Source organism: Oncorhynchus kisutch, linkage group LG20 (genome assembly GCF_002021735.2).
Source record: "Oncorhynchus kisutch isolate 150728-3 linkage group LG20, Okis_V2, whole genome shotgun sequence".
Lineage (NCBI taxonomy): Eukaryota > Metazoa > Chordata > Actinopteri > Salmoniformes > Salmonidae > Oncorhynchus > Oncorhynchus kisutch.
Genome location: NC_034193.2, coordinates 35638563 through 35657160, shown reverse-complemented (window position 1 = coordinate 35657160; position 18598 = coordinate 35638563).

Here is an 18598-nt window from a genome sequence, read left to right as displayed (position 1 = left end):
GGAAACAAATGAAACAGAATATTAAACAATTTCACAAACAAACTAAGAAACAAAGGACGTCAAATAAGCTCCATCTGAGCAACAAACTCACAGAACATACCACTTTCCAGCAATGTACTCCCAGCAAAATCAACCTCTATCACAATCAATCTCAGCAATCCCTACCTCCAGCAAATCTCTCTAGCAAAATCTCTCTCCAAAGAAATCTCTCCAAAAAGATCTCTCTCCAAAAAGATCTCTCTCCAAAAAGATCTCTCTCCAAAAAGATCTCTCTCCAAAAAGATCTCTCACAATTTTTTTTATATTTTTTATAAAAAATAATTTATTATCTTCAATACCATTCATTCTTTACAACTCATAATTTTCATACATACTCAAATAATGGTATTTTAATTTAACTAAACATAAACCCCAAACAAAACCTCAGGGGAGCATCTTCCCTCCCGTCACCCTACAAAATACCTTTCCCTATCTCCCCATCCCTAATCTATCCCCTTACAAATCTAAATGACACCCAGCCCTAAACCCCCCTTCCACCTCTCCCGAGCAGCATGCTGCCCCCACTTCCTCTCCTCCCTCTTCATCCTCCCCCTCAAATCTCCTTCCACCCTCCTCACTATCCCTTCCACCCCCCAATCTCTCCCTGTCTTCACCATGTTCTGCCTGGCTTCCCACAGCCCCCGTTTAAAGAGACTCATGAGAAGCCAGAGCAGAAACCTGTCCCTATCCGTCCCTCTCGCTCTCCCTACACCTCTCTCTAACCTGGCCCACGTCAATACAAAATCCCCCCTTACCAAACCTAACAACACCCGTGCCCTAGACCATACTACTCCGGCAAAGGCACAGTCCCAAAAGACATGGCGCACAGTCTCCTCCCTGCCACAAGAGGATCTTGGACAGGTGGGGGATTGCACCAAACTATACCGGTACATGATGGAACGTACCGGCAAGCACCTATGGAGGCTCAACCAATTCAGGTCCTTGAGCCTGTTGTCCAGACCCCGCGTCTGCACTCCCTCCCAGACCACTTCCGAGATGCCCACTACAGGCACCGGACTCCCTGCCTTTCTGGCCTCCTCGTACAGGTGCCTGTGATCTAAACCTACTCGGGCAACTTCAACCTCAGGGTGCGCACGCAGCCACTTGGCCGCATGACCAAAGTGCCACGGCAGCTGTTCTGCCCGAGGACCCGTGTTAGACCACACCATTATGCTTCTCGCCTGATATGAGAAGAACACCCGCAGGAGGTAACCGGATGGGTGTATCACTGGATGAGCAAGCTCCGTTAACAAGAAAGAAACAAAAATTGTGTCCAGCTTGAGGGGGAAATGTGGTACCCCCCTACCTCCCTCCCCGATGGGACAGATCATGCGCGCCCTGGCGACCCACTCGCACCTGCCACTCCACATGAACTGAAACACAAGCCTCACTAGAGGCCTCCTCAGACAAGCCGGCAATGGGTAGATGTACGCCAAATACAAAAGAGACGGCAACACATCCACCTTTAGGACCAGGACTTTGCCCATAAAAGACAAATACCTAGCCTTCCACATTGCTAGCTTCCTCTGTACCACTGCGATACGCATGTTCCAGTTCAGCGTCGCTGAGCCGGAGGTCTCAAAATGGACCCCGAGAATCCTCAGGGCCCCCTCACAGAGAGATAACCCCCCGGGCACATCCGTTCTACCGCGCCATCTACCGAAAAACTTGACGGAAGACTTTGCATGGTTCAGAACCGCTCCCGACGCTCGGGTGAAATCCCCAAAGATGGCAAGGGACCTTGTCAGGCACGAGTCCTTGCACAGCAGCAAGGAAGTGTCGTCGGCGTACTGCGTCATCTTAACACGCAGCCCACCACTTCCAGGGATCAACAAGCCTTCCACCCCTGTGTCTGCCCTAATGGCAGCCCCCAGAGGCTCCATGTACAGAACGAAGAGGAGAGCCGAGAGTGGGCACCCCTGCCTGACCCCAGACGAGAGGTCAAAAACGTCACCCAAGTGACTATTTACACTAACTCGGCACCCCGCTCCGACATATAATGTACGAATCCATCCTATGAACTTCTCCCCAAATCCTAATCGACCTAACACTCTGAATAAAAAGGATCTATTCACGCGATCAAAGGCTTTCGCCTGATCTAGCGCTGCTACCATTAAAGGCAGTCCTCTATCTTCAACCCAAGCGATGGAGTCCCTGATTAACTGTAGGTTCCATCTAATAGAGCGGCCCTCTACCCCGCACGTCTGATCCTCATGAACGACGTAGGGAAGGGCTGTGCGCAACCGGTCTGCTAAAACCTTTGCAAGTAGCTTGTAATCTACGCACAGCATGGTCAATGGCCGCCAGTTGCCAAGGTCTGTTACTTCCCCCTTCTTATATAAAAGTGACAGCACACCAACAGCCATTGATCCCCCCGGGACCCCCGTCTCAAGGATGGCCTTCAAGACTTCGAGGACCACTGGTCCAAGTATACCCCAAAACTTGAGATAAAACTCAGCCGGCAGCCCATCCATCCCAGGCACCTTCCCTTTTCCCATCCTCCTAAGAGCGCTCTCAACCTCTTCTAGTGAAATCTGGGCCTCCATCACGTCTCTAATGTCCTCCGGCAACCGCCTGGACAAGTGTTCTAAAAACACATTTCCCTGCTCTACATCTATTTCCCTTTCCTTAAATAAACCTTGGAAATGATCAGTTGTCACCCTGACCATATCCTCTGGTTCTCTAACTATACTACCATTTTCTTCCCTAATGCCATGCATTACCTTCCTACTCTGTCTGGCCCTAACCGACTTAAAGAACATAGCGGAACAAGTCTCATTGTGTTCTAGAAAGCCACTATGCGCACGCTCCAGGAAAGCTCGAGCCTTCCGCTCCTGCAACTCCCTGAGCTGCGCCTTTAGGGTAGCGGATCTCTCCCAGTCAAACGACCCGCCGAGGTTGCCTGCCTCATACTAGAGTTCAATTAACCTTTGGATACGATCCACCTCCCTCCTCTCCTCCCTTTTTTTCCTCTTGCAATACCCTATTATAAAAGCCCTAATCCTCACCTTAACTAATTCCCACCACTCTAACACCCCCTCGCACATGGACCGGAGGCCTTCAAGCCTCCAAAAGAAATCATAAAACCTGTCAACAAAAGCCTGCTCCTCCAGCACATCCCGATCTAACTTCCAGTACCCCCTACCAAAGAGGCAGACTGGAGACCCCACCTGCAGGAGCACCCCGTCGTGATCCGAAAAGAAAACAGGCAACAGCCGCCCAGACTACTTACCCAAAGACCTGGGTACAAAAATATAGTCGAGCCTCCGCTCAACCCCCCTGGAGTTGCGCCATGTAGGACCGGCCATTTTCGGAGTAGTGTGCAGACCACCATCAACCAGACCATGGCAAGCCATTAGCCTGGTAATGGCGCCTGCACTGCTATCCCCCCCTATTCCTAAATCTGTATTAAAATCCCCCCCTATCACTAATTTCCTATTTGTGACACACAGGGGCGTCAGACAGTCCACCATCTCCCTCCTGTCTGCCACCACCTGTGGCCCATACACCACCACTAATCTAAATTTACAATCCCTTATCGTGACATCCACCCCTATAACCCTCCCCTGCATTACCACAAAAGAATCCTCCACTTTTACCTCCCTGTGCCCACACAAAATCCCTACCCCCGATGAGTGCACCCCCCCAATACCCCAAACCGACTCCCCCTTGTCCCACTCCCTCTTAAACCTACTAACATCCCCTCCATCCCTCAGGTGAACCTCCTGTAAAAAACAAAAATCAAACCCCACACCCTCCAAATAACTAAAAACCGCCCTCCTCTTAACAAAATCCCTTAAACCCCTTACATTTAAAGTAACAAAAGTAAAATTAGACCCCATGAAAGAATCAAATAAAATCATGTAATACACTCAAATTCTAAACCCAGACAGAAAAAAACAAAACCAGGAGACTCACCCGATGCTCCCCTGCTCCATATCTACCGGTGAAAACACCATCCGTACTCCCGACATCCCCCCCACTTCCTCCATCTCACCAACCCAGGATGCAGGAATAGTGTTTGGCTCCGGGGTGCCCTGCACCCTGGGTCTACCCCCACAATCCTCCCCCTCCCCAGTGCTGCAGCTGGATTGGAAAAAATCGGGGAGGCTGAGTCCCCAAACAAAAAACTCCCCACCTCCTCCTGTACCCAGTCCTGAGTCTTGTTAGGTGTGTCCCCACCCAACAGAAGTTGAGGGCCTGGGGAAACCAGCAGCAACCCAGAGGTTTCTCCCACCCCCATCACTCTCTTGGCCATCCCCTCCCTCTCACTGTCGGCCAATCGCACCCTCCTCTTCATTCTCTTCTTTGGTGATGGCGGTAGTGGAGAGATACCACCCTCCCCCCCCACCAGCTCCTCCACCATACCCCTCATCTCTTCCACCAGGGCACTTTCCCCCCAGTCCACTTGCTCTTCCACCGTCTCCTTCTCCAACACTCCTCCCTCGCTTTCTTCTCTCTCATGCTCCTCCACTCGGTTGCCTTCTTCCGCCGCTTTTCCTGGTTCTCCTACTCCCGTGCCTTCCGTTTCCTTCTCTCTTCCATCCGCCGCTTCTTGCTCCTCCTCCTTCCTTGCGGCCTTCCCCTCTGGACCTGTACTCTGGTCATGAGGCTTGCTTCCTTCCCCCCCTCTTCTTCCCCCATCCCCTGCTCCTGCTCCCCCCCCAGCCGCAGACGCATATGACCTCTGACGAGCCGGGCACCCCCGCCACAGGTGTGCTGACGAGCCACACCCGTGGCATGCCTTAGGCTTGTCACAATCCTTCGCCTCGTGTTCCTCAGATCCACAAAATCTGCATTTTCTTGTGCTGCACGAGGCGAATATGTGGCCGTAGGCCATACAGCGCCTGCAAAATGGGGGCTGACGTGTATAAAACAACGTCCCCCTGTCAGCCCCTAGGGAGAACATAGCAGGAGGATGGAGGTAGCCACCATGTCCCTTTGGGTCCTCTCTGAGGAGGGCCTGGAAGCCTCTCCTCCCATTCCAAAACCCAAGGGAGTCTTTGAGGTGCCTTGCTGAGGAGACGTTATCCATGTATCTCCCCAGAAAGGCCCTCACCTCTTCATCCTTAACGTATGGGTTGTAAATGTTGACAGTTACAACCCTAAAGTTATTCTTCGCCAGGCTTGTTATTTCATAGTGGCTCATCGGCCTCTCGCCTCCCACTGCTCTTGCCCTTCTCAGGATATCATCGTGTTTCTCCTCTGTATATAGTGCCACGTCGTATGCTCCCTCCAACGAGTTGCCTTGGAAACAAAACACGTCCTTCACCGTCAGCTTTAGAATCCCCATCAATATTATCCTTCCAAAAGTTTCCCGTCCTAAAGGCTCCAACTCCTTTTCCTTCCAAGCAAACCGAATCGTGTTGGCCAGCCCAATCCCAGGGACCGACCGTGTTGATGTATTTAGCACCATCTCCGCAAGGAGAATGGCGCTCGTTCTCTTCTCTTCCAAAACAATGAAAAAAGAAAAACCAAAGTGACTGAGCCTATTTTTTTTAATTTTTATAAAAAATAATTTATTATCTTCAATACCATTCATTCTTTACAACTCATAATTTTCATACATACTCAAATAATGGTATTTTAATTTAACTAATTTAACTAAACATAAACCCCAAACAAAACCTCAGGGGAGCATCTTCCCTCCCGTCACCCTACAAAATACCTTTCCCTATCTCCCCATCCCTAATCTATCCCCTTACAAATCTAAATGACACCCAGCCCTAAACCCCCCTTCCACCTCTCCCGAGCAGCATGCTGCCCCCACTTCCTCTCCTCCCTCTTCATCCTCCCCCTCAAATCTCCTTCCACCCTCCTCACTATCCCTTCCACCCCCCAATCTCTCCCTGTCTTCACCATGTTCTGCCTGGCTTCCCACAGCCCCCGTTTAAAGAGACTCATGAGAAGCCAGAGCAGAAACCTGTCCCTATCCGTCCCTCTCGCTCTCCCTACACCTCTCTCTAACCTGGCCCACGTCAATACAAAATCCCCCCTTACCAAACCTAACAACACCCGTGCCCTAGACCATACTACTCCGGCAAAGGCACAGTCCCAAAAGACATGGCGCACAGTCTCCTCCCTGCCACAAGAGGATCTTGGACAGGTGGGGGATTGCACCAAACTATACCGGTACATGATGGAACGTACCGGCAAGCACCTATGGAGGCTCAACCAATTCAGGTCCTTGAGCCTGTTGTCCAGACCCCGCGTCTGCACTCCCTCCCAGACCACTTCCGAGATGCCCACTACAGGCACCGGACTCCCTGCCTTTCTGGCCTCCTCGTACAGGTGCCTGTGATCTAAACCTACTCGGGCAACTTCAACCTCAGGGTGCGCACGCAGCCACTTGGCCGCATGACCAAAGTGCCACGGCAGCTGTTCTGCCCGAGGACCCGTGTTAGACCACACCATTATGCTTCTCGCCTGATATGAGAAGAACACCCGCAGGAGGTAACCGGATGGGTGTATCACTGGATGAGCAAGCTCCGTTAACAAGAAAGAAACAAAAATTTTGTCCAGCTTGAGGGGGAAATGTGGTACCCCCCTACCTCCCTCCCCGATGGGACAGATCATGCGCGCCCTGGCGACCCACTCGCACCTGCCACTCCACATGAACTGAAACACAAGCCTCACTAGAGGCCTCCTCAGACAAGCCGGCAATGGGTAGATGTACGCCAAATACAAAAGAGACGGCAACACATCCACCTTTAGGACCAGGACTTTGCCCATAAAAGACAAATACCTAGCCTTCCACATTGCTAGCTTCCTCTGTACCACTGCGATACGCATGTTCCAGTTCAGCGTCGCTGAGCCGGAGGTCTCAAAATGGACCCCGAGAATCCTCAGGGCCCCCTCACAGAGAGATAACCCCCCGGGCACATCCGTTCTACCGCGCCATCTACCGAAAAACTTGACGGAAGACTTTGCATGGTTCAGAACCGCTCCCGACGCTCGGGTGAAATCCCCAAAGATGGCAAGGGACCTTGTCAGGCACGAGTCCTTGCACAGCAGCAAGGAAGTGTCGTCGGCGTACTGTGTCATCTTAACACGCAGCCCACCACTTCCAGGGATCAACAAGCCTTCCACCCCTGTGTCTGCCCTAATGGCAGCCCCCAGAGGCTCCATGTACAGAACGAAGAGGAGAGCCGAGAGTGGGCACCCCTGCCTGACCCCAGACGAGAGGTCAAAAACGTCACCCAAGTGACTATTTACACTAACTCGGCACCCCGCTCCGACATATAATGTACGAATCCATCCTATGAACTTCTCCCCAAATCCTAATCGACCTAACACTCTGAATAAAAAGGATCTATTCACGCGATCAAAGGCTTTCGCCTGATCTAGCGCTGCTACCATTAAAGGCAGTCCTCTATCTTCAACCCAAGCGATGGAGTCCCTGATTAACTGTAGGTTCCATCTAATAGAGCGGCCCTCTACCCCGCACGTCTGATCCTCATGAACGACGTAGGGAAGGGCTGTGCGCAACCGGTCTGCTAAAACCTTTGCAAGTAGCTTGTAATCTACGCACAGCATGGTCAATGGCCGCCAGTTGCCAAGGTCTGTTACTTCCCCCTTCTTATATAAAAGTGACAGCACACCAACAGCCATTGATCCCCCCGGGACCCCCGTCTCAAGGATGGCCTTCAAGACTTCGAGGACCACTGGTCCAAGTATACCCCAAAACTTGAGATAAAACTCAGCCGGCAGCCCATCCATCCCAGGCACCTTCCCTTTTCCCATCCTCCTAAGAGCGCTCTCAACCTCTTCTAGTGAAATCTGGGCCTCCATCACTTCTCTAATGTCCTCCGGCAACCGCCTGGACAAGTGTTCTAAAAACACATTTCCCTGCTCTACATCTATTTCCCTTTCCTTAAATAAACCTTGGAAATGATCAGTTGTCACCCTGACCATATCCTCTGGTTCTCTAACTATACTACCATTTTCTTCCCTAATGCCATGCATTACCTTCCTACTCTGTCTGGCCCTAACCGACTTAAAGAACATAGCGGAACAAGTCTCATTGTGTTCTAGAAAGCCACTATGCGCACGCTCCAGGAAAGCTCGAGCCTTCCGCTCCTGCAACTCCCTGAGCTGCGCCTTTAGGGTAGCGGATCTCTCCCAGTCAAACGACCCGCCGAGGTTGCCTGCCTCATACTAGAGTTCAATTAACCTTTGGATACGATCCACCTCCCTCCTCTCCTCCCTTTTTTTCCTCTTGCAATACCCTATTATAAAAGCCCTAATCCTCACCTTAACTAATTCCCACCACTCTAACACCCCCTCGCACATGGACCGGAGGCCTTCAAGCCTCCAAAAGAAATCATAAAACCTGTCAACAAAAGCCTGCTCCTCCAGCACATCCCGATCTAACTTCCAGTACCCCCTACCAAAGAGGCAGACTGGAGACCCCACCTGCAGGAGCACCCCGTCGTGATCCGAAAAGAAAACAGGCAACAGCCGCCCAGACAACTTACCCAAAGACCTGGGTACAAAAATATAGTCGAGCCTCCGCTCAACCCCCCTGGAGTTGCGCCATGTAGGACCGGCCATTTTCGGAGTAGTGTGCAGACCACCATCAACCAGACCATGGCAAGCCATTAGCCTGGTAATGGCGCCTGCACTGCTATCCCCCCCTATTCCTAAATCTGTATTAAAATCCCCCCCTATCACTAATTTCCTATTTGTGACACACAGGGGCGTCAGACAGTCCACCATCTCCCTCCTGTCTGCCACCACCTGTGGCCCATACACCACCACTAATCTAAATTTACAATCCCTTATCGTGACATCCACCCCTATAACCCTCCCCTGCATTACCACAAAAGAATCCTCCACTTTTACCTCCCTGTGCCCACACAAAATCCCTACCCCCGATGAGTGCACCCCCCCAATACCCCAAACCGACTCCCCCTTGTCCCACTCCCTCTTAAACCTACTAACATCCCCTCCATCCCTCAGGTGAACCTCCTGTAAAAAACAAAAATCAAACCCCACACCCTCCAAATAACTAAAAACCGCCCTCCTCTTAACAAAATCCCTTAAACCCCTTACATTTAAAGTAACAAAAGTAAAATTAGACCCCATGAAAGAATCAAATAAAATCATGTAATACACTCAAATTCTAAACCCAGACAGAAAAAAACAAAACCAGGAGACTCACCCGATGCTCCCCTGCTCCATATCTACCGGTGAAAACACCATCCGTACTCCCGACATCCCCCCCACTTCCTCCATCTCACCAACCCAGGATGCAGGAATAGTGTTTGGCTCCGGGGTGCCCTGCACCCTGGGTCTACCCCCACAATCCTCCCCCTCCCCAGTGCTGCAGCTGGATTGGAAAAAAATCGGGGAGGCTGAGTCCCCAAACAAAAAACTCCCCACCTCCTCCTGTACCCAGTCCTGAGTCTTGTTAGGTGTGTCCCCACCCAACAGAAGTTGAGGGCCTGGGGAAACCAGCAGCAACCCAGAGGTTTCTCCCACCCCCATCACTCTCTTGGCCATCCCCTCCCTCTCACTGTCGGCCAATCGCACCCTCCTCTTCATTCTCTTCTTTGGTGATGGCGGTAGTGGAGAGATACCACCCTCCCCCCCCACCAGCTCCTCCACCATACCCCTCATCTCTTCCACCAGGGCACTTTCCCCCCAGTCCACTTGCTCTTCCACCGTCTCCTTCTCCAACACTCCTCCCTCGCTTTCTTCTCTCTCATGCTCCTCCACTCGGTTGCCTTCTTCCGCCGCTTTTCCTGGTTCTCCTACTCCCGTGCCTTCCGTTTCCTTCTCTCTTCCATCCGCCGCTTCTTGCTCCTCCTCCTTCCTTGCGGCCTTCCCCTCTGGACCTGTACTCTGGTCATGAGGCTTGCTTCCTTCCCCCCCTCTTCTTCCCCCATCCCCCGCTCCTGCTCCCCCCCCAGCCGCAGACGCATATGACCTCTGACGAGCCGGGCACCCCCGCCACAGGTGTGCTGACGAGCCACACCCGTGGCACGCCTTAGGCTTGTCACAATCCTTCGCCTCGTGTTCCTCAGATCCACAAAATCTGCATTTTCTTGTGCTGCACGAGGCGAATATGTGGCCGTAGGCCATACAGCGCCTGCAAAATGGGGGCTGACGTGTATAAAACAACGTCCCCCTGTCAGCCCCTAGGGAGAACATAGCAGGAGGATGGAGGTAGCCACCATGTCCCTTTGGGTCCTCTCTGAGGAGGGCCTGGAAGCCTCTCCTCCCATTCCAAAACCCAAGGGAGTCTTTGAGGTGCCTTGCTGAGGAGACGTTATCCATGTATCTCCCCAGAAAGGCCCTCACCTCTTCATCCTTAACGTATGGGTTGTAAATGTTGACAGTTACAACCCTAAAGTTATTCTTCGCCAGGCTTGTTATTTCATAGTGGCTCATCGGCCTCTCGCCTCCCACTGCTCTTGCCCTTCTCAGGATATCATCGTGTTTCTCCTCTGTATATAGTGCCACATCGTATGCTCCCTCCAACGAGTTGCCTTGGAAACAAAACACGTCCTTCACCGTCAGCTTTAGAATCCCCATCAATATTATCCTTCCAAAAGTTTCCCGTCCTAAAGGCTCCAACTCCTTTTCCTTCCAAGCAAAACGAATCGTGTTGGCCAGCCCAATCCCAGGGACCGACCGTGTTGATGTATTTAGCACCATCTCCGCAAGGAGAATGGCGCTCGTTCTCTTCTCTTCCAAAACAATGAAAAAAGAAAATCCAAAGTGACTGAGCCTATCTGGTGGAATACAAAACACTGAGACAGGAACAATCACTCACCAAACACACAGTGAAACCCAGGCTACCTAAATATGGTTCCCAATCAGAGACAACGAGAATCACCTGACTCTGATTGAGAACTGCCTCAGGCAGCCATAGACTATGCTAGACACCCCTACTCAGCCACAATCCCAATCCCAATACCTACTAACACCCCCAATACCACAACACAACACAAAATAACCCCATGTCACACCCTGGCCTGACCAAATAAATATATAAACACAAAATACTAAGACCAGGGCGTGACAGCCCTGGCCTTAGTTATCTGTGTTTTCTTTATCATTTTGGTTAGGCCAGGGTGTGACATGGGTGATTTATTGTGTTTCGTCTTGTCTAGGGTTTTATTTGATTTTTGGGGTTGTGTTCAGTGTAGTTGTCTAGGTGAGTCTATGGTTGCCTAGAGTGGTTCTCAATCAGAGGCAGGTGTTTATCGTTGTCTCTGATTGAGAACCATATTTAGGCAGCCATATTCTTTGGGTATTTTGTGGGTGGTTGTCTGCTGTGTCTGTGCCACACAGGGCTGTTTTCGGGTTTTCACGGTTCTTGTTTTGTATTCTGTTCATGTATAGTTTCTCTGATTAAAGTACCCTGAACTTTAACCACGCTACATATTGGTCCTCCGATCCTTCTTGCCTCTCCTCTTTGGAAGAAGAGGAGGAAATCCCTTACAGAACCACCCACCACAACAGGACCAAGCGGCGTGGTGACAGGAAGCGGCAGCAGGAACAGCGGCCAGCATCACAGGACTCCTGGACTTGGGAGGAGATCCTAGACGGGAAAGGACCCTGAGCACAGCCAGGAGATTATCGCCGACCCAAAGAAGAGCTGGAGGCAGCGAAGGCGGAGAGGCGCTGGTATGAGGAGGCAGCACGACGGCGTGGATGGAAGCCCGAGAGTCAGCCCCAAAAATGTATTGGGGGGAGGCACACAGGGAGTATGGCGGGGGGTGAGGGAGACCGGGCAGGCACCGTGTTATGCTCTGGAGCGCACGGTGTCCCCAGTGTGGGTGCATAGTGCGGTACATACCAGCTCCTCGTATCGGCCGGGCTAGAGTGGGCATCGAGCCAAGTGCCATGAAGCCGGCTCTACGCATCTGGTCTCCAGTGCGTCTCCTTGGGCCGGCATACATGGCACCAGCCTTACGCATGGTGTCCCCGGTTCGCCTGCACAGCCCAGTGCGGGCTATTCCACCTTGCCGCACTGGCAGGGCGACCGGGAGCATTAAACCAGGTAAGGTTGGGCAGGCTCGGTGCTCAAGAGTTCCAGTGCGCCTGCACGGTCGGGTCTATCCAGTACCACCTCCACGCATCAGCCCTCCGGTGGCAGCTCCCCGCACTCATTCAGCCAGGATCCGCCAGTCAGCCAGGATCCGCCAGAACCGCCATTCAGCCAGAAGCTGCCAGAGCCGTCAACCAGGCTGAGCTACCCCTCAGTCCTGAGCTACCCCTCAGTCCTGAGCTACCCCTCAGTCCTGAGCTACCCCTCAGCTACCTCTCAGTCCTGAGCTACCCCTCAGTCCCGAGCTGCATATTGGTACTCCGATCCTTCTAAGGGAAATCCCTTACAAAAATATTAATTCACATTGGTGGTGCCACTAAATAAACAATTAATTATTTAAATCAATATTGTCAATATTGAAATTATTATTATTAAAATATTTTTTTATAATGGAGGGAGGGTGGACAGTGAGTAAAAAAAAAATGAAACACAAAAGGTTATTTGAGGAACCATGATAAGGGATTCTTCAAAGAACTTATAGGGGTTCCCACAAAAAGTTCTTCAAATGACTTTTAGGGGTTCCCCCACAGTTTCAATTTGAAGAACCCCTAAAGGATACTCCAGGAACCTTTACTTTTTAGACTGTATATTGATAAAAGTCACCTTGTCCGAGAGACATTTATACAGTTATACACAACCCAATTTGGGGTGAAATAGCGGCCACAACAGACAGACCTGATATCACCCATAATTCGACGTCATTGGACGTCACATGCTGACTGGGTATGACCAAAGTTATTCTATTTAGCTACACTTTGTAGTACATTTTTACACGATAAATGTTTCTGATGCCACATCGCCCATTTTCAAAGGGATTCGTTTGTTTTTAGGGGCAGTTGTTTTTTAGCTTTTTGTCTGAACGTATTTTCTCAACTGCGTTACCAACTCCATTCAGCAGATGGAGATGTGGGTCTTTCAGGTGATTCTGCCACTGTGACGTATAATCTAGTGGACGGGACGCTTCTTCAACATCAACAGCTAGTTAGCCACCTTGGTTCACTCTAACTTTATGGAAAAAGGTTTATATATACAATAAATATAGTGTAACCGATGTGAAATGGCTAGCTAGTCAGCGGGGTGCGCGCAAATAGCTTTACCATCGGTGACGTCACTCGCTCTGAGACCTTGAAGTAGTTGCTCTGCAAGGGCCACGGCTTTTGTGGCGCGATGGGTAACGATGCTTCGAGGGTGGCTGTCTGTGTGCAGAGGGTCCCTGGTTCGAGGAGAGGGACGGAAGCTATACTGTTACAATAGCAACTGCTCTCATACTGGGAAGACCCCCCCCCCCCCCCCCCTCCGAATTTTCAGGTGTTAAGGGCAGTTTTATTTCAAATGTAGTACCCAGACGGAGAAAATCCAGTAAGCGTTTTATAGTTTCATCCTTAGGGTAACTTACTTTAAAGTGGACACACTCCCATCAGTTTCTGAGACAAATGCCCAGACTTTGTAGACTGTTTAATAATGCTTAAACCTCAGAGAGAATAAAGTAGACTGCACGGGTCAAAATGTTGATTTATGACCCTATGTCCAGATGACGCGTACATGCCCAAATATGGGCATCCGGCCAGGACATCCTGTTCCTGTTGTCACGTGTTAGAGGGTGTGTTATTTTATATCTATTTTGCATCTATTCCTTTGAAGTTGTCATGCTGATTGATGTATATGGACCTCTTTGAACTGCAGGGATGTGTTTGAACATTTCAAAGAGTATGGCCCCCCCACCCCCCTGTTTTATTGACCTTAGGGCTGTTGTCTATGAAACAGGAATGTCCGGGGTATTGGCTGTGGCAGACACATTATAAATAAAGTCTAGAACAAGACATGCGACCCCAGAACAGTAAACAAGATTTTTTAAATAAAGTCCAGACTATTAAACATAAAAATATGTCTCCTAGGCCAATTCTCAGGGTGCTATGCGGCTCATGTCATGATCCCAATGACAAAAGCCTGGAGGATGTTTTGTGTGAGACCCCAGAATGTTTTAAAGGAGTTTTGGGTACGAGTGAGGGACATATGTCTTACATATTCCAACCTGAGGAATCTACGGTTAAGATATTCACAGACAGCGGCCCCAAACCCCTTTATCGGGCAGAACCTGGGAGTTTTTCTTCAGTGCTACGGATGAGAGAATGGCTTAAGATAAGACTCGCGCTCTGTCAAATTGAACAGGCCCTGAGCGGTACAACTCTGCCCGGATATGCCCTGGAAGAACTGGTCTGCGGACGCAGTGATCTGATGGCCCTAAGAATCGCTTCAATGGCGTATACCCCTGACTCCAAAGTGACAATTTTAGCATGTGAACAATTTAATAGTGCAAATACGACGAAATCTGTCAGTTCATATGCATTTTCCAAAGCATGCGAGGATGTAAACTTTTTTATGCCCGTGTTCAGTTTTAAATGGCGTGATTATCATATATTCAGAATACTTATGAATTAGCTGGACAGTCTTTTCCAAAAACGTGAACAATTACGGCGATGGCCGAGGTTATCGTTGAGACAAACAAGCCAGAAGGAGGATACTTCCCTGGAGTGAAAACGTACGGGGCTTTGATGGAGCGTGCAAGCGTCTTTGCGATGGTGAATTGGAAACGGATAATGGTCAGGGCTAACCAGCCCCTTTATCTGTGGTTGGTTTTAAAATTGTATCTCACCCTTTAACGAAAGGGGATCTCTCGTTTTCTCTCACTACCTGGTCTGTCGCAGAGAAATGCAATGTCTTTAAAAAAACAATGTATTATTTTATAGTCTTTCCTACAATGGTATATTATAAACATTACTGGTTATTAAAGTTTGTAATGATGTACAACTGTAGGCCTCCAATGTTTTTACATAAAACACTCGCGGTGCATGTACACGGATCATTCCAGAAATAGCCAAGAACGCACATCCTTAATTATCCAAATCGCAGAACCACAGGAACAAGTTGAGACAGTTGAAAGCCTCTTATCACAGATACTGCCAGAACTCCTAGAAATTATTAATCGTATGAACGAGGCGGGGGTAACAGACATAATACCGATAAATGAAAGCATATTATCACAGATTCCAGCCAAACTCCTAGAAATGATTAATCGTATGAACGAGTCAGGGACGCCCGATGAAAACCTGTTATCACAGATTCCCGAAGCCCTCATATCCCTAATTAATCGGATGAACGAGAGCCAGGCACCCCCCACACCATCATCGACATCCCAACCGTTAACGCCCATGTCCATAGAGTCTGAAACGCAACACGATGTTTTGGGGGAATTGGAAAATTGTCTAATAAATCAGGCGGGAGATGGTATTGATAGAAGTGTCCGGGTTGTGTACCGAAATAAAATCAACAATACAGATTTGACCGTTTTTCAATTTCATATGGGTGAATCAGAATCTTGACTATGCTGTGTTTTACGTAATGATATTGGACACTGAACGATCTGTTAGACAGGGCAAGAGATAATGGCGAACCACGTGATGTCTTACAGTTGGACATTTGTGGAGATAGCCAGCATTACACGGTATCTCTTATTTTACCCAATGGCGAAGCAGATCTTGAACAATTTATTGCACTGCTAGAACGCCTTGTTCAGTCAAATTTAGCCGTCTTAGCAGATCGGACCCTCGAGCTTGTAGTGCAAATAATACGGCAACCCCAAGGTGGTGGGGGTCAGAGAAGGAAGCTTGATAGCCTAATGCAGTCAGAAATCATAAGCAATAAAAGGGCCTACCTCATAAACGTTCACAATCCAGGTAATAAGCTATGCTTTGCAATAGGCCTAGCGCATTTACTTAACCCTGGATGTACTGATCTGACGGCATTGCAAAAGGCTAGAGAGCTCCAAACGGCCGTGGGTCTCGGTATACAGGAAGCTGTGGCTTTCTCTGTCAAATTTGAAAACTTTCTGAATATCAAGATTGTGGTTTTGTACCACAGTAGAGCTAATGCAGCTCTCTTGAAGTTCCAAAACAATCCCCAACCTCATCCTCAGGTTCTATACTTTTATGTGCAAAACGAACATTACTATGCCGTTACTAACATCACTGCGTTTGTAGGCGCACCATATATGGGTCCATCCTGCCATACCAGCTACACCCGAAAGGGGAGGCACTTGTGCCGTTATAACTGTTCAGTATGTCAGGATGCAGATTGCCCAATGCAACCCTTAAACTTGACACTCTGTGAGGATTGCCACCGCACATGTCGTTCGACCTACTGTTACGAAAAACACCAAATTGAAACATGGCACCCCAAGGCCTGTAAATCTGTAAGCAGTTGTGACATTAACAAGAAATGCCATTGCAATTACAACCTTAAAATAGATAGCCCTAAACCGCATGTGTGTGGAATCATACATTGTCCAATCTGTAAAGGGACTTTTGAAAAGCAGAGACGCTGAAGTGGTTCAAGAAGTGCCACACGAGTGTTATATTCAGCCCTTGGCTGAAGATGAACATTCAGAGAAATATTTGTTCTATGATTTTGAGACAAATCATCAATCGGAGGTTCATTTGCCTATTTTTGTATCTACCATGACTTTCAAGGGTGAAAAGTGGTCGGCAGAGGGACCCAATGACACTACTCTTTCTAGGGGGGACCCAAAGACACTGCTCTTTCTAAAACACTTCAGAAAACCCCAGTACAGAAACTTCACGTTTATAGCGCACAATGCTAGAGCCTATGCCTCTTACCTTCTTCTGAACCCCTTGATACAGCAAGGCGTGGCACCCAGTGTCATAGCTCAAGGTAGTAAAATCTTGTGTTTTGTAGACCCAGCCTTCAACCAGAGATACATTGACAGTTTAAGCTTCTTACCCATGAGATTGGCTCAAATGCCAGAGGCCTTGGGTTTTGAAAACTCTGTGAAAGGCTGGTTCCCCCACTTCTTCACATCTGAGGAGAATCTACATGATATCGGATCATATCCCAGCCCAGAAATGTACGGGTGTGATCAAATGTCTCCCAAAGAGCGTGAGAGATTCATGACGTGGTACAAGACAGTAAGACATGGCACCTTTGATTTCCATAAAGAGATGGAATCATACTGTGACAATGATGTGGATATACTTCGTGAAGGATGCGTCAGATTCAGAGAAGAGGTAATCAAAGATGCAGGCATTGACCCCTGGAGTTGTACAACTATTGCATCGGCATGCATGAAAACCTATCGTACACACTTTCTGCCTACATCATCTATAGCTATCCCCTCGCCTGACAACTACCGACGCCAATTCAAGTCATACTCTAGTGGGTCCATTCAATGGTTGGAGTATTTGTCCCAGGATAAAGACATTTTTATTCAACATTCTTTGAATCGGGGGGAGAAGGCGTTTGGCTCTTACCAGGTAGATGGATACACCCAGATTGACGGGTTGAGACCGTGTATGAGTACAACGGTTGTTTCTTCTACGGTTGTAAATCTTGCTTTGTGCCCAGGTCTTATGTGTCCTAACCCAAAATACTTTTGGGGAAATGTACCAAGAGTTTCAAGACCAATTGGATTCTTTACAGGATACTTACGGGCTAAAAGTGGAGGCTTTGTGGGAGCACGAATGGGCCGCCCTCAAAAAGTCTGATCCTCATGTTCAAGCCTTCCTTTCCAGCTATGACACACCAGAACCCCTGGAACCACGACAGGCCTTGAATGGAGGCCGTACCAGTGGTGACCGCATGTAGTGGAAAGGTTATCTTGCACTCGTTTGATGCTGTAGTATATCTTTGAGACGTTTTTGGTAAAAAATTCTTTAATAGATTTGCGGAAATGTGAAAAAAAAGTTGAGATTTTTCTTCCTCTTCTAATGTCACAGCTAGCCAATGTTCACCCGGCATGTGTTTAGGATGGGTATTGACAATAAACATGGCAGGCCGCTCCAGCCATTTCTCAATAGGTAATTCATCACAAGCCAACACTACACAAAATTGTTTTCCAATCAGTCGGCTCATGAGCCCTTTCAACTCTTGGGTATTCATGTCTTTGCTCAACGATCCTTAATAATAATCCACTAAGACCTGTCTTCGGGTATTCACTTCCAAGATCGAATCAGAGCATGCATAAACAATCATGCTAACGGTACAGGCTAAAGGTGTACGGAAACGCATTTCCAGCCTGAGGTTACCTTGGGACACCACCGAAAGATTTCCTGAGCTGTCATCATCAGGTGATAAATTGAAAGCATACAATGTGTAACCCTCTGCAAAATCATTTCTGTCAATAGGTAAAGAGAGATCTTTTAGATGCCTCCCGGTAGCCAGGAATAGATTGTAAAATTCTCGCAGAGATATGTTGTTATTAAATTGTGGTTGGAAAGCCTTAGCAGGGACCTGACATCCGTCCTGACAGAGAGAGCTACATACTCTGCATTGAAGTGTTGAAAATTAAATGGGTTTTTATTTAAGCTGCCTGTATTAGAGGAGTGATCAATCAAACCTATAACCATGTATCGTGGTAAAGGGCCTAGAAATAGGTTTTCTTGACTGCAGATTCTACTGCCCACAGGTACGCTAAAGGTTTTCATG